Below are 16,502 nucleotides of genomic sequence, written 5' to 3' on the forward strand. Positions count from 1 at the left end.
TTACATTATATAACTCTTTCCTCATTTTGTTTACGACATGCTATAACTGCACTATAATTTTATCAAAAGTTGTTTGTATATTGTTGTTGTTAGACTTCTGTAAAGAAGAAGAGGTGTCTCATTCTGTTTATTAGAATGATACCAATCACAAGTCATTGGACTTATCTTTATTTCCTTGTATGCTTTTCTCTTCCCTTTTCCTTCTTTTAACTTCTTATCTTTTTCTGTCCTTACCTTTCTCCACCCCCTGGAATCGAACCAGTGACATCGACGATTTCTGAGCCACGGGGTGGTGTGGGGATCTGTTCCTTGTCCCCCTTTTTTTTTCAGCATTGTCTCAGAAACCGTCCTATCCCACGTGCTCAGACGCCATCTTCTGGGGTACAGGACTACCTGACCTTGACGACATTTTGTGAGGCAAGAAGTTAGGCGCCGACTAGGGGTGACTGACGTCTCCGCCCTGCAGCCCTGCACCCCCTCCGGAGAGACCCATCCGGGATATCGGGCGACAGCCTGGCAATGGGCCAATCCTACGGCGCGGGAACCGGACCTGTCCCGCCCTTGGGCCTGTGAGTGGTGCGAACTGTGACTGGCGGCCGCATGTCACGTGACTCTGCAAAAATTCTCTATAAAAGAGGCCGGTTCGCCCCACCACGCGCACGCCCACACCCGACTGCCAAGAATCAACAAAGGACGCACGGGACGCCGCGGGATCCAGGGTGGTGACTATCCTTTCCCTCTCAACTGATCTCTTTTCCTCTTACTTTTACCTCTCTCTCTCCCTTCCTTGCTCACTAAGTTGCCTCAGTGTTGGACTTAATAAAGTCAAAGTTAAGTTTATTGATACCGTGCCTAGGTTGTGCTTTGTCCGAACTCAAGGATCACGAATCTATTTTATTTCTGGTCAGGATTTTGGGGGTGCTTTACCTGCAGGCAGGTAAAGCATACCAGGTGATTTATACCAGGTGATTAATCAGGCGGGTCCCACGTGGACTGACTGCATTGAACCAGGCAGGTCCCACGTGGACTGACTGCATTGGAGTTACTAATCAGGCGGGTCCTTCTCAGGACTGACTGCATTTAATTTCCAGATTTCATAATAAGGCACATCTTAATCCGGAACCTGACAGTTCCCCATCCAGCATAAGCAGGCCCAGTGCCATGAAAGCCGCCCCGTGGTCAAAGAACCCAAAATCCCACCTATGGCACCAGTCTCTTAGCCACATATTAATCTGTTGTATTTTCCTAGTCCTTTCCCTATTTCCACCCAACACCGAAGGAACTGAAGAGAATATAACCTGTGCACCTACTCCCTTTACCAAACGCCCCAGGGCCCCGAAGTCCCTTTTGATTGCCCTGGGACTTCTCCCTTCAACCTCATCCTTACCCACCTGGAATACTAATAGTGGGTAGTAGTCAGAGGGCCTCACCAGTTGAGGAATCCTCCTGCCAACATCCCTTACCTGAGCCCCAGGGAGGCAGCAGACTTCCCTGTGAGCTGGGTCTGGCCTGCATATGGGGCCCTCCGTTCCCCTTTGCAGGGAGTCACCTATAACAATTACTTTTCTCCTTTTTGGAGCTGGTTGCAACCCTCTTAGTTTGTTGCTTCTGTTTACGTAGCCCCTTAGAATGTCCTTCACCTAGATTTGTGTCTTCCTGACACTCAGGAAGACGCTCAGGCTCCAACACCTCATACCTATTCTTCAGGGGGACGCAGGGAGGGGAGGAAGGTCGGGATGGGATTCGCCTACCGCCCCGAGCAGGGACCTACCTCCATTCCCCCCCATCCCCTAGGTCTCCTCCTGCTCCTTGTGGAGGAGGAAGAGGATCCTCCACTTCCTGGGGAGCATTAGGCCCGTCCGTTTTCCCCAGAACAGGCAGGGAACAGCACTGCCTGCCAACCTCTTCCTGGGATGCTCTTGTGCTCCTTAACCTTTCCACCTCCTCCTTGAGTTGCGCCACCAAGGAGATCAGGTCGTCGACCTGTTCACACCTCACACAAACGAGGTCTCCGTTACCCTTGAGTGCCAGGGCCAGGCTCTGGCACTCCCTGCAGCCTGACACCTGCACCTCCGCATGCTTCCGCGGCAGGTCCGTTTGTGTTGCCATGTCCTTTCTGGCACCTGCAGAGGACTTAGGGCCCCGCCGAGTGGAAACCATTCCTGGACTGTCCTCTTGCCCTGACGGGGGGGAGACCGCACCTTCCTGCCCGCAAATTATGGTTTCCTCAAACAGTGTTCATTTTTCAGAGTCCTCTTTTCAATCATGTGCTGGAGTTTTAAATCCCCTTTCTTAAAGCCAATTCAAATTAAGCCATTTAAAAATTCATTACCACTTGTACTCTCCACAACTATCTGTGCATACTTATTTCATTCTCAATCAGCTTTTGTGCAAGTTATGTGCTACGGCCCCATTTAACAGGTAGCAAGAAGGAGTATACTGACTTTCTGTAGAATACTTACAATTCCCAGCCTGCTCTGCCACCTACTGAGCGAATGGTACTGGCTGTCATTGGATGACCTTTTGGAGTGGGGAGAGGAAGAAGAAAAAAAAAAATCCCATTCAGTTTACCTGAAGATAATTTTTTTAAACAAATTAGTCTAAAATTATAGTTACTTACCAGTTGCAGGTGTTTTTAAACAAATTAGTCTAAAGTTATAGTTACTTACCAGTTGCGGGTGTTGATTGTCCTTGCGGGCCCAGCAGACTTGGTGATGCTCGTTGTCTTAGTCCAGGAACCTGATAGCCCTTGTGAATAAACGCAAACAGTTGGAAAGAAAGGCTCTACTAAAATACAGAAATCACTGCATATGTTGAAATAAAACTTACCTTCTCTTGCAAAAAGCTGCTGATTGCCAGAGAGGAAGATTTAGGAAGCTCAGCGGCAGTCACCAGAGCAGCAGGAGGTGTAACAGTCATGAGTGGTGCTGGAGGTGGTGGCGGTGGCAGCTGCTGCTGAATCTGCTTATGGAGCCTTTTTGTGTGGCCAGTTCCATTCCTGAAGTCATTCACAGCCTAGACGCAGAAAAACGGTTACAAAAAGCTAATATGAAACTTCAGTAGCTATGTGAACAAAAGCCTCCACAGAGTAAAATTACTTGTGTATTCCTGTAAATGCTATCAATCCTAAAATAAGTCAACACACTGGTATATGAACACATCACATTAAACACTGACACTAATGATTGGTAACTCAGAGTATCTGTATTTCAAGTACTTCAGTGTTAACACTGAATTTGAAAGTGAGGGAATCATGTTCAACACAAGTGTGACCTGAATTTACCAGATTCTCTCTAAAGAGTTGTAAGCTTCTGTAACAACAGAAAATGTACTTGAGGAGTAAATTTAGCCTTATTCAATTTAGCCTCACTTAAGGAGATGCAAATTAATATTTTCTTCCCTTTCAGCTTTTTACAAATAGGCTTTTCTTACAAACAGTTTACGTAAAAGTCATCACGTTACCTGGCGTAGGAACTTGTTGGCAATTAAAGCATCCGGAGAAACATCCGTCTGATGACACGTCGGGCATGTATGTTCCTCAGATTCCAGTAATGCTGTTCTAATACCTGTGAACAAGAAGAATCATCAAAATAGTTTTTAGTCAACCTACAGGAATTTTGGGGGTTCTAAACAATTCTAATAACACATAGATGATTCATGGGTGCATATGGTCTTGAATGGAGAGCATGAAGCTATAAATGTTCAATAGCGTTAAAAAATCTAGTATGTAGCAAATAACCGTACAGTTTTGGTATTTTACTAGTGTAACAGTTGGAGATGTAGAGGAGGCTGTGTCTTGATGTTTCGACTAGTCTTCCTTCCGCTATCTATTATAGTGAGAAGTCACCAACCTCAAGGTTAATGAATAAAACACATTGCAAAAAAACATTAGCAGGTTCGAGTTCTGGAGGTTTTAACGAACTCTCCCATGGAGAAGAATGTGGATTAAATGCCTGACTATCCGTTTGTCACAGACCACGGTAGGTCACCACAGTTGGCTATCTAATTTTGCGTGAGAGAAAGGGTTGTGGACAAACTAAATGCATTCACTACCGAGTGCTGTCATCACCTGCACAAGTATACATTCTTCTCACACTTGTCCTTCCGCATGCAAAGAGGATATAACTAGATACGTAAAATGGGAAAAATGCTTTCTGCCTTTTTTTTTCGCCTTTATATGAGAAGAGTCTTTTCCTATTCAGGGTAGACTTAAGTATTAAAGAGAACTGGTAACAAAGTAATTTCATTATCTCCTATTTCTGCTTTCAGAACATCAGATGTGATGTTTTGAATTAACAAACATGGGGGTAACACTTACATTCATCACAATAACTGTTTCCACAGCAGGGAATAATGGCTGCATCGGTCATTATCTCTTTGCAGATGAGACATAACAACTCATCTGGAATAGGATCATCTGAGGAGGAGGGTGGCTCCTCTGGTAAAAAGTGAGGCTTCTCCTTCTTTCCTCTAGCATAAGCTTCCCTGGAGGTGGGGTGGGGAAAGAAAAAAGAAAAAAGTTAAAGATGGGTAAAGGAAACTGTCCCAAGCTTTGGATTTTATCCAAGGAAGATAATAGATGGAATTCTTCTCCCTCCACACTAGCCTTCTAAAACGTAGACATTTAGTTTAAACTACTTTGTTAGAGCTACAACACCACAACAGCAAGGGCGGAACAATTTTCTTTCTGCGGAACTCTCCCATTTGTTGGATCAACAAGAAATTAGCTCAGACTAGAAACATCATGTTTTCACAGATAGAAATCAGGTGAAATGAATCCCACCTCTCCTTTGCCAGAGGGTAAATGTCAATTGCAGGCTCAGGATCAAGTGAGTCTCTGAGTAATTACACAGTATAAATGAAAGAAGTCTGTGCTACAGCTTCTACAAAAGGAGATTCATGACAGAAAAACAGAAGTGCTACCAACTGCATTTTAAAACAGCCACTCTTGCCAGCACGCGGTAGAATTTCCTTAGATTATAGCAACAAGAAAACTTCACTCTGTTTTGCACATGGGATTTGATACAAGTCAGAGGGGGAGGAAAGCTCGGTCCAACAGCTCGTTGTTACATTTTGCAAGAAGCCTTTGAAACATAAAGCAGAAGCAAAATGAGCTCTCAAAGAAAACGCCTCCAACTGTAAACACAACTGACATGGTTTGCAGAAACACAGATTCTTAGCAGACCACCAGTTTCACCAACTTCCAGGGGCACGAACAGTAGGGCCACGCTTTTTTAATATTAGAAAGTTTTGCAGATGTTAAGATACAATGACAATGCTTCCTCCCCTGTCATTCCAGATGCTGGCCAACTTGGTTGCACTGCCCCTCAGACATTTATGCATGGTTTCTCTCGTTCACTTTTTGGTCAGTCCAATTCATTCCATACTTACGCATTAATAATGGGTATTACATATTTCCCAGTGTTGGTCAGCATAGCCCCTTTTGTCTTGGGATCTTTCACCTCCATCAGGAAACTCTTTGGAATTCCTGTGCTCTTTTTCGTTCTAGGAACAGGCTCAAAATTTTTGACCTGTTCAGAAAAGAAATGCAGATATATCTCATCTGAAGAAATACACTTAAAATGACACTTCAGTGATTATTTGAAGCAGCAAAAGCCTTTGATCTTCTCCATTTACCTAGAGTAAGAGTTGCTCAACTGAAATAATTATTTTCCTGAATGAATATAGGCAGGATGTTTCAAAGGCTTGAGCAGTGTTTTGAATTCAATGGCCGTTCTTTGGCTTAACTTCAGGTTCCTTAAGGGTGAAATATCCCTCAGCTCACCATCCACTCAGACAAGAGACACAAACCCGCTCCTCCTCCAAAGCACAATTCAGAGGGAGAGCTTAATTCAGTGCTCTGAGTCAGTCACTGGGGAAACTTATATCCACCATCTAGATATGAGGGCTGAGTTCATAGCTCATGCATATACCTTCAGTGACTCATATTAAATGGCATGAATGCTCAACCAGAGACATGTGTAATCAAAACACGCAAATACTCAACAGATGGGGTCAACAGAAACATCTTGGTTTTCTAAGAAATACTAAAATCTGTGAACTGTCATTAAAAAGAGTTAAAACCAGAAAAATTCCCAATAACACCTCAATATATAAAAATATGCACTTCACAGAGAAAGATATATGGACATATGCAATGCCCATGACCTAGAAGCAAGAAAATTTTACATCCATAATTGCAGCTTTCCCTTGAATTTTGAAGGGCTTTGCAACTTTGCCCTAGAACCTCAGTATTTCACCCCAAGAGAAACAATTCTTAAGATGAGTATTCATGGATTTGTTATAAAACTGCCAAAGTACAAAAATTAAAATGAAAGTAACACCAGTAGTCCCCCACAATCTTACCCTGTTTGCTGGGCAGTTCTTTCTATAGTGGCCAGGTCTTCCACAAATATATGATGTTGGACGTGGACCCGAGGTTTTCTTCATGTAACTAAAGGGGTTTTTAGGAAAAAAAACAAAAAAAAGGAAAATGTATGCATGTGTCTCTCTTGTTAAAACAAACATCTCCACAATTTTTCCATAATCTTCAAAGAACGTATTTGACATTATCAACACTTACTCGACGGGATCATATGCACAGCAAGACTGTATCATCATAGCTTTTATTTTCTCTTCTTCAGAAGCATTGGCTTCAGCCAGATTGGCAGTCTGTTCAACAGGTAACGATTGGACACACACGTTAGAAACACTTTGAAGGCCACACAGCAAAAGACAGAATCACAGAATCACAGAATCAACCAGGTTGGAAGAGACCTCAGGGATCATCAAGTCCAACCGTTGCCCTGACACCACCCTGTCAACTAGACCATGGCACTAAGTGCCATGTCCAGTCTTTTCTTAAACACATCCAGAGATGGTGACTCTACCACCTCCCTGGACAGTCCATTCCAATGTCTAATAACCCTTTCTGAAAAGAAATTCTTCCTAATGTCCAACCTGAACCTCCCCTGGCGAAGCTTGAGGCTGTGTCCTCTTGTCCTATTGCTAGTTGCCCGGGAGAAGAGGCCGACTCCTACTTCACTACAACCTCCCTTCAGGTAGTTGTAGACTGCAATAAGGTCACCTCGGAGCCTCCTCTTCTCCAGGCTAAACAACCCCAGCTCCCTCAGCTGTTCCTCGTAGGTCAGGCCCTCCAGACCGTTCCCACCTTGGTTGCCCTCCTCTGGACTCACTCCAACACCTCTACATCTTCCTTGAAGTGCGGGGCCCAGAACTGGACACAGGATTCAAGGTGCGGCCCCACCAGTGCCGAGTACAGAGGGACGATCACTTCCCTGGACCGGCTGGCTACACTATTCCTAATAGAGGCCAGGATGCCATTGGCCTTCTTGGCCACCTGGGCACACTGCTGGCTCATGTTTAGTCGGCTGTCGATCAGCACCCCCAGGTCTCTTTCCACCGGGCTGCTTTCTAACCACTCTTCCCCCAGCCTGTAGAGCCGCATGGGGTTGTTGTGGCCCAAGTGTAAGACCCGGCACTTGTTCTTGTTGAACCTCATGCCGTTGGTCTCGGCCCATCTATCTAACCTGTCCAGATCCCTCTGTAGGGCCTTCCTACCCTCCAGCAGATCGACACTCCCACCCAGCTTGGTGTCATCTGCAAATTTACTGAGGGTGCACTCAATCCCTATGTCTAGATCATCTATAAAGATATTGAACAGCACCGGCCCCAGAACTGAGCCCTGGGGAACACCGCTAGTGACCGGCCGCCAGTTGGACTTTGCCCCATTCACCACCACTCTCTGGGCTCGGCCATCCAGCCAGTTTTTAACGCATTTAAGAGTCCACCCATCCAAGCCCCAGGCAGCCAGTTTGTCTAGGAGGATGCTGTGGGAGACAGTGTCGAATGCCTTACTGAAGTCTAGATAGACTACATCCACAGCCCTGCCCTCATCTACTAAGTGGGTCACTTGGTCATAGAAGGAGACCAGGTTGGTCAAACAGGACCTGCCTTTCATGAATCCATGTTGGCTGGCCCCGATGCCCCGATTGTCCTGCATGTGCTATGTAATGGCACTCAGGATGATCTGTTCCATCACCTTGCCTGGCACCGAGGTCAGGCTGACAGGCCTATAGTTCCCTGGATCGTCCTTCCGACCCTTCTTGTAGATCGGCGTTACATTCGCTAATTTCCAGTCAGCTGGAACTTCTCCAGTTAACCAGGACTGCCAGTAGATATTAGAGAGTGGTTTGGCAAGTTCGTTTGCCAGTTCCTTCATTACTCTGGGGTGACTCCCATCTGGGCCCATAGCCTTGTGGGTGTCCCACTGGCACAGCAGGTCACTAACCGTCTCCTCCTGGATTACACGAGGTTCACAGAGCCCCCCATCCCTAACTTCAGGCTCTGGGGGCCGAGTCTCCTGAGGACAACCAGTCTTGACATTAAAGACCGAGGCAAAGAAGGCATTGAGCACCTCTGCCTTTTCCTCATCCCCTGACACTACACTACCCTCCTCATTCAGCAAGTGCTGGAGGCTCTCCTTGACCCTCCTTTTGCTGTTGATGTATTTGTAAAAGCATTTTTTGTTATCTTTGACTGTAGCAGCCAAATCAAGCTCTAACTGAGCCGTGGCCCTTCTAATCTTCTCCCTACACGACCTGGCCACGTCCCTATAGACCTCCCAAGTTACCCGACCCTTCTTCCAGAGTAAGTAGGTTCTCTTTTTTTTCCTTAAGTTCTAGCCTAAGTTCCCTGTTTAACCAGGCTGGTCTTTTTCCCCGATGGCTTGTCTTCCTACAGACTGGGACAGCCTGCTCCTGAATATTTAGCAATTCCCTTTTGAAGCACGTCCAGCCTTCCTGGACTCCTTTGCCCTCCAGGACCGATTGCCAAGGGACTCGGTCCACCAGCCTCTTAAACAGGCGAAAGTCAGCCTGCCGGAAATCTAAGGCAGAAGTTCTACTCTTGCCCCTCCTTACTTCCCCCACTATCGAAAACTCTAACATTTCGTGGTCGCTACTCCCAAGACGGCCACCGACCCTCACATCTCCCACTAGTCCTCTGTTCACAAACAACAGGTCAAGCAGGGCCCCTCCTCTAGTGGGCTCATTTACCACTTGCACAAGGAAGTTGTCCTCCACACATTCAAGGAATCTCCTAGATTGCTTCCTCTCTGCCATGTTGTATTTCCAGCAGACATCTGGCAAGTTGAAGTTGCCCACGAGTACAAGGGCCGGAGACCGGGCGGCTTCTGACAGCCGCTTGTAAAACACCTCGTCCACCTGCTCGTCCTGGTTGGGTGGTCTATAACAGACTCCCACCGTAATGTCCGCCCTGCTGACCTTCCCCCTGATCTTCACCCATAAACATTCAACCTTGTCATCCTCACCATCTTCCTCAATTTCAACACAGTCCAAGCACTCCCTAACATACAGTGCTACCCCACCACCTCTCCTGCTTCGCCTGTCCCTCTTAAAGAGCCTATAGCCATCCATAGCTGCACTCCAGTCATGAGAGTCATCCCACCACGTTTCTGTGATGGCAACCACATCATAACCTTCCTGCTGTACAGTGGCTTCTAGCTCTTCCTGTTTGTTGCCCATACTGCGTGCATTGGTGTAAATGCACTTCAGCTGGGCTAGCAGCCTTGCCCCCGACGCAGGCCTGTCACCCCTAGGTTCATTTGTGGCTGCCCTGGTCTTATCCCCCTCCCCCATCGAACCTAGTTTAAAGACCTTTTAACCAGCCCTGCCAACTTCTGGGCCATAACCCTTTTCCCCTTCTGACTCAGCTGTTCCCCATCCAGCATAAGCAGGCCCAGTGCCATGAAAGCCGCCCCGTGGTCAAAGAACCCAAAATCCCACCTACGGCACCAGTCTCTTAGCCACATATTAATCTGTTGTACTTTCATAGTCTTTTCCCTATTTTCACCAAACACCGAAGGAACTGAAGAGAATATAACCTGCGCACCTACCCCCTTTACCAAACGCCCCAGGGCCCTGAAGTCCCTTTTGATAGCCCTGGGACTTCTCTCTTCAATCTCATCCCTACCCACCTGGAATACTAATAGTGGGTAGTAGTCAGAGGGCCTCACCAGTTGAGGAATCCTCCTGCCAACATCCCTTACCTGAGCCCCAGGGAGGCAGCAGACTTCCCTGTGAGCTGGGTCTGGCCTGCATATGGGGCCCTCCGTTCCCCTTTGCAGGGAGTCACCTATAACAATTACTTTTCTCCTTTTTGGAGCTGGTTGCAACCCTCTTACTCGGTTGCTTCTGTTCACGTAGTCCCGTAGAAGGTCTTTCACCTAGATTTGTGTCTTCTTGACACTCAGGAAGACGCTCAGGCTCCAGTGCCTCATACCTATTCTGCAGGGGGACATGGGGAGGGGAGGAAGGTCGGGATGGGATTCGCCTGCCACCCCAAGCAGGGACCTGCCTCCATTCCCCCCCATCCCCTAGGTCTCCTCCTGCTCCTTGTGGAGGAGGAAGAGAATCCTCCAATACCCGGGGAGCATTAGGCCCGTCCGTTTTCCCCAGGACAGGCAGGGAACAGCACTGCCCGCCAACCTCTTCCTGGGATGTTCTTGTGCTCCTTAACCTTTCCACCTCCTCCTTGAGTTGCGCCACCAAGGAGATCAGGTCGTCGACCTGTTCGCACCTCACACAGGTGAGGTCTCCGTTACCCTCAAGTGCCAGGGCCAGGCTCTGGCACTCCCTGCAGCCTGACACCTGCACCTCCGCATGCTTCCGCGGCAGGTCCGTTTGGGTTGCCATGTCTTTTCTGGCACCCCCAAGGGACTTAGGGTCCCGCCGAGTGGAAACCATACCTGCTCACCCGCCCTGCCTGCGAGAACTGCTGCGCAAACTGCCACGCCCCTGTTTGCACGCTCCGGGTCGCTCGCGCTCACCAGGGGCTCTTCAAATCTCCCACGGTGCCTCTGGCTACGCCCCCTCCTCTCCTGGGACGGGACTCAGGGGCTGCTGCTCGGGTGGCCCTGAGTACGGAACCTGCCCGGTACAGCCCGATCTCACCCTCGCCCACACTCACCTCAGTCGCTATCGCTGCCACCGCTGCTGCCGACTGACAGCAGAAGATTCACAGCTCCTTGGTGCCTTCCTCTCCTTGTGCACTGGAAGGGAGTCAGCACCCTGCCCAAAGAGCTGCAAACGGCTGTGCCCTCCCCCGCCCTGGGACACACCCAGTCACTGCTGACTCCCCCTCTACCTTCTGGGCAGGGACTAGTCCCTGTCCTCCAGGAGGCTCTTTATCACGCGATCAACAGGGGGTGGTGTTACGCCCCCTCCTCTCCTGATTCGTTGCCGGGAACTTCCGGGTCTTGGGGCTGCTGCTCGGGGGTGGGGCCAGAGCACGGAAACCACCGCTACAGCCCGATCTCGGCCCCACTCACCTCAGTTGCTGCCGCCGCTGAGACAACGTCCCTCACCCAGTCCTGTGAAGAGCAGCACAACGCCAGCTGAGGTTGCATGAAAAAAGCCACTTCTATAAAATATAGTTGTCCTGAAGACGTTCTGGGGAGTCCTTACGCCATTACATGGTGTTCATGTGTCTGTTCACCTCCTTGAAAAGAGCATTCTGGGGCACTCAAAACCTTAGGCTCTCTCTGTACCTTACATCAAGATTTGTCTTGAACCAATCCAATTGCCTTGCAAGTGGACTGAAGCTATGTGTAGAAAAAATCAGACTATCCAGTATTTTGAGACTGATTTTAAGCTCCAGACCATTTGAAGGACAAGATATCCACCGTACATTTCATTGGGAAAGGTGTTTGCTAGTCTCAGTATTTACATTTTGCAGCATTGAAAGGACACACAACTTAGGAGTCAGGGAAGCTGTTTTTGCCTGCTGAAATTCAGCTTCAGGCACAGAAGCGTTAAGAGGAATCAAGCTTTTTATAATCCCTCAGCAAAGCAAAATATTCTTTTCAGCAGAAATTTGACCATCATGTCTTGTAGGCAGTCCAAACTGCATGTTCTCCCCCTGCTAACTTCTTCCTATTAAGGTATTTAACTACAGTAAGCAAAGCCTGCAGTTTTTTCCTGTTGACTGTGTCCTTTTAACAAACACTAAGATAAATGGTATGCAGAACTGGATCTTCAAACGATTGAAGCCAGCTGATTTTTTTAAGTAGTATTTGTTCAAATGTTTTGATTACACACTAGTCCTGATACAAGCAGGGTCTTAAGGAGTGTCTGTAAATGATTTGGACCTTCAAGCACCTATCACTCAGATCAACCACTCATGCTTTGGTTTTCCTATGCATTCATTCACAAAAGCAACCAACTAGTTGCAACATTTTATTAGTGGTTGTTTCACATACACGGTTTGTTCTCAACAGTAACCAAATCCAGATCGACATCTATGAAATCATTTCCATTAACATTTACAGAAAACTTTAGAGACACCAGACTAATATTTCTGAACCCAAACGGTTTACAAAACACATCCAAAACCCACAAAACATTACTAGGAATAGACCACAGAGTATGCCACACATACACATTGGTATATTCCTGCGAACAACTAGGTACATTTACACAATTTACACAGTCTGCATTCAAACTAATTAGATTGTGCTGTCCACTGTGTTTGTACTACAATTAATGAAATGGTGCAGCATCCAAAGAACGGATCTAGAACTATAATGACTAGAAATTCAAAAATAGCCACGCAATTGTCCACGTTCCAGAAACACTTCTATTTTGGCTCTTGCAACCCCCACTGAAATGTCCATAACTTACAGCCAATTAAATTCTTCTGTCAAAATTGTGTTACTTTCCAGTGCTAAATTAATGAAACGTATGCAAATTGGTAAACAGCGGCTTAAGTGTTCCTTCTTTTTGTCTTGAGATGAGTAGGAGAGGCTGAGGGAGCTGGGTCTCTTTAGCCTGGAGAAGTGGAGACTGAGGGGGGACCTCATTAATGTTTATAAATATGTAAAAGGGAAGTGTCGCAAGGATGGAGCCAGGCTCTTCTCAGTGACATCCATTGACAAGACAAGACGCAATGGGTGCAAGCTGGAACACAGGAGGTTCCAGATAAATATGAGGAAAAACTTCTTTACAGTGAGGGTAACTGAACACTGGAACAGGCTGCCCAGAGAGGTTGCGGAGTCTCCTTCTCTGGAGACATTCAAAACCCGCCTGGACGCGTTCCTGTGTGATATGATCTAGGTAATCCTGCTCCGGCAGGGGGATTGGACTAGATGATCTTTCAAGGTCCCTTCCAATCCCTAACATTCTGTGATTCTGTGATTCTGAGTAATACTGCAACATAAAGTGGAGGCCAATAAGGTGCTCCCCTTCTATCTTCCCAAACTGGGAACTACTCTTTACCGGATCGTATCGAAATATACGCACATTTTAAAGTTAAAACAAAGATTTTAAGTTATTAAAAATTAAATTAAAGTTTTGTTCACATTGCAACAGTTATCCAGCTATAGATCACAGTATAAGATTTAAATATACAAAGCAAATGCTTTGTTTTGATTTTTAAGTATTTGACAAGAATATAGATATACCTTAGTAAGCTGGGTCAGAGAAACAGATGCAGAAGAGTCATCAATCTGTTCACAAAAAAATAAAAACACATATTCAAGTTTTAGTCAAAGTACAGCAAGAGTTAACCTCTACTGTAGTCTGACAATCTGCACTATATCTTCTGGGTGTCACTCAAAGAGGCATTTCCAACCTAGTGGAATGTGTATTTGTTCAAAACAAAGTCCAAACCTATGACAGCTTAAGAGTGCCTATGAGGTGAAGGAGAAGAAACTAGAAGAACCACACCTGCCTGAGATCAATTTATTGCTCCAGAATAGCTCAGAAAGGGACCCTTGTCAAATGCTCACAACTGTTTAAAAGTCAAAGGGGTAAGGAAGCTGTCCATTTTCAGCTAAACAGGATGCTAAAAAAAATATTTAACTTTATTTGAGAAGGAAGCATCACTACAGGAGACTTATTTTCAGTGCAGTTTGTAAATTAATCAGTTCATGTCTCATCATTTCTAAATGCATATGGTTACGCTTTTCTGAACACTGTAGCTGCCTGTCCAAATAAAGCACAGGCACATCAGCCCTGAAACGGGAACTCTGCCCCTCCGTCACTAAGTTTAAAAATGCCAAACTCACCATACCCCACAAAACCCAAAAAAACCCCAACAATCCTAAAGATTAGCCATACAAGTAACCCACCACTTTGTCTAGAAAAAGATAAACTTTTGAAAGATAAACTACTGATTTGAAAGAGAAGTTACTGAAGGGGTTTGCCATGACAGAGTAGTGTATAAAAATGGAGAAAACTGATTTCTTGCATTTTATTAGACCACAGGCCCTGCTATCCAAATTAGTTTGGGAAGGGCTAGAATTTAGTAGTATTCTCCTTGCTATCAGACCAAAACCAATTTTTAATGATGATGAAAACATGGAGTCAGAGCACAAGCATGTAAATTTCTTTCTCCATTGCAACCACATTCCTCTCTCCCAGCTACCTACTGGAACAGCCTGCAGGAATGAAGTCCTCATGCCACTCGTTAGTCATGGGTTACAGTGTTTACTGAGAACTAATTGTGACGTGCAGTTTTTCAACAAATAAAAAGGGGAACTCTTATCGTGTTCCTTTTCCAGTATATTGAATTATATTATGCCACAAGCAGCAGTGAAGCTGACACTAGGAAAACATTGTCAAAAAAAGACTCAAATCACGGCTCATCCTGTCTTAAGTTGTTCAAAAACGTAGACTAAATTTTCACAATGTAACCTGAACAGCTCTCCTCAGAAGGTTACTAAATTGATCACAAGAGAGATTAAAACACTTCCTTGGAAAAAGCTCTTGTCCTTTATTACCTAATGGAGTGGAAGAATTCAAGGGAGCAGTTGTAGCGGACTCTGGGGGAAAAAAGTATCTACATGCAGAAGAGGATTCCTCACTCCCGTTAATCCTTCCTTCTCTCTATGTTTAGGAAAGCACATACAACATCACTGTACTACTAAGTAAAATTTCTTGAAAATGTGCCCTTGGAGAGGAACACCCAGATGTGGCAAAAGACCTTCTTTCCATTGCAAGTCTTACCAGAAGATCCAACTTTCCTTTTTTCTTTTCAGAACATTTTGTACCCAGTTCTGTTAAAAAGGAAGTCTGATGAAGCCTTTTCAAGCTTCATGCTCCATATGCCACTCCTTTTCACAAGTGGGAAAAGAGGCCTATGTTCTCTTACAGCAGGCACAGTCACAATCATTTTGTGTTTTTCAGAAGCAAACAAGAAATTAGGAAAGCTCTCTGTTGGAGTCTAGCATCAAACGGTCCAGTATTGACCACTAACTGAAACATAACAGTTCAGAAACTACTAATTAGTTCTTCTGTCCTTTTAGGCAGCAGTTATTCTATGGCCAGCAGACAACAGTCTAATTTCTAAAAGGAGGTGATAGCACTCCTTTCTACTCTCTACAGTTATCAAAAGCAGCAAATAGATAATTAAGGTACTATTTAGTATATTTGCCCAATGGCCATCTTCCAATGATTTTACATTCTTTGTCTTTTCTTTTCTCCTTTAACTTTCTACTGAAGTAATTCCTGCCAGTCCCTCCAATCGGTCAAGTAGAAACAACACCTCCATGAAACTTGTATAAAACACTAAGATAATACTGCAGAAGAATTGGGAAAAACAAAAACAAAAACACCCAACCAAAAACCTCCCCCAAAAAACCAGAATTGACAGTCGATGTACTAACTCCCATTTCAAACAGAAGACTAAACAGCAACTAACATAAAGCAAGTGGGAAAGGGGACAGAAAATTGGAGGAAAAGGCTCATCTCACTGCTGGAGTGCTACATTTAAATTACAGTGATTTCCTAAAACCGAACAGCTTGGCTAAACTAAAAATTCAGCCAGGAAGGATCACAGTTGTGTTTGATGGCACTACCACGATGGGCATGACTCTGCATTTCTGCAGACAAATACCAACCAGAAATCTTTGCAGGTACTGGAATAGTAGTGGTAAAACAAAACGGATCCACTTTTTTGCCGTGGCTGTAGTAACAGTAGGGCAGCAGCACAAATTTGGAAGTGTAGCATGACAGCTAACATAAGAGCAAGAATAAGAAGAAATAGTCAAAGCAGAAGCTTTTGTGCAGCCTTTTTAAAAATCTCTTAACTCATTTTACTTTTGCTGCTTTACTGCTCAACAATAATGGGCAAGCTTTGCAGTGCTTTATTCCTACCACACTAACATCCTGGTTCTGCTTTGAAATACATACAGAAACATGTGTCTTTTAAAACCCAAACAAACCAAAACCCAAACACCACACTTTAGACCAAGACCTGAGTTAGCTTTAATAAAGCTACTTGTGTCCCAACACCAGAAGCCCCTGAGGCTGCAGTGCTTTCACAGTGAGAGTGAGAGAGACAGAGGACTTGTACAGAGAGATGCAAGGCTTCCACCCTCCCTATGGCTACCCACAACCCAAATCAGGCACAGTCAGAGCAAACAAGAAGGGAATGGTTTTGCTTTGTCTTTCATTTACTTT

General features: G+C 45.5%; 1 pseudogene; it reads right to left on the reverse strand.

The window, feature by feature from the left end:
* Positions 1-16,502, reverse strand: part of LOC137671515 (E3 ubiquitin-protein ligase RBBP6-like) — a 32,145-nt pseudogene that overhangs the window by 10,527 nt on the left and 5,116 nt on the right.

This window comes from Nyctibius grandis, chromosome 17 (assembly GCF_013368605.1).
Source record: "Nyctibius grandis isolate bNycGra1 chromosome 17, bNycGra1.pri, whole genome shotgun sequence".
NCBI lineage: Eukaryota > Metazoa > Chordata > Aves > Nyctibiiformes > Nyctibiidae > Nyctibius > Nyctibius grandis.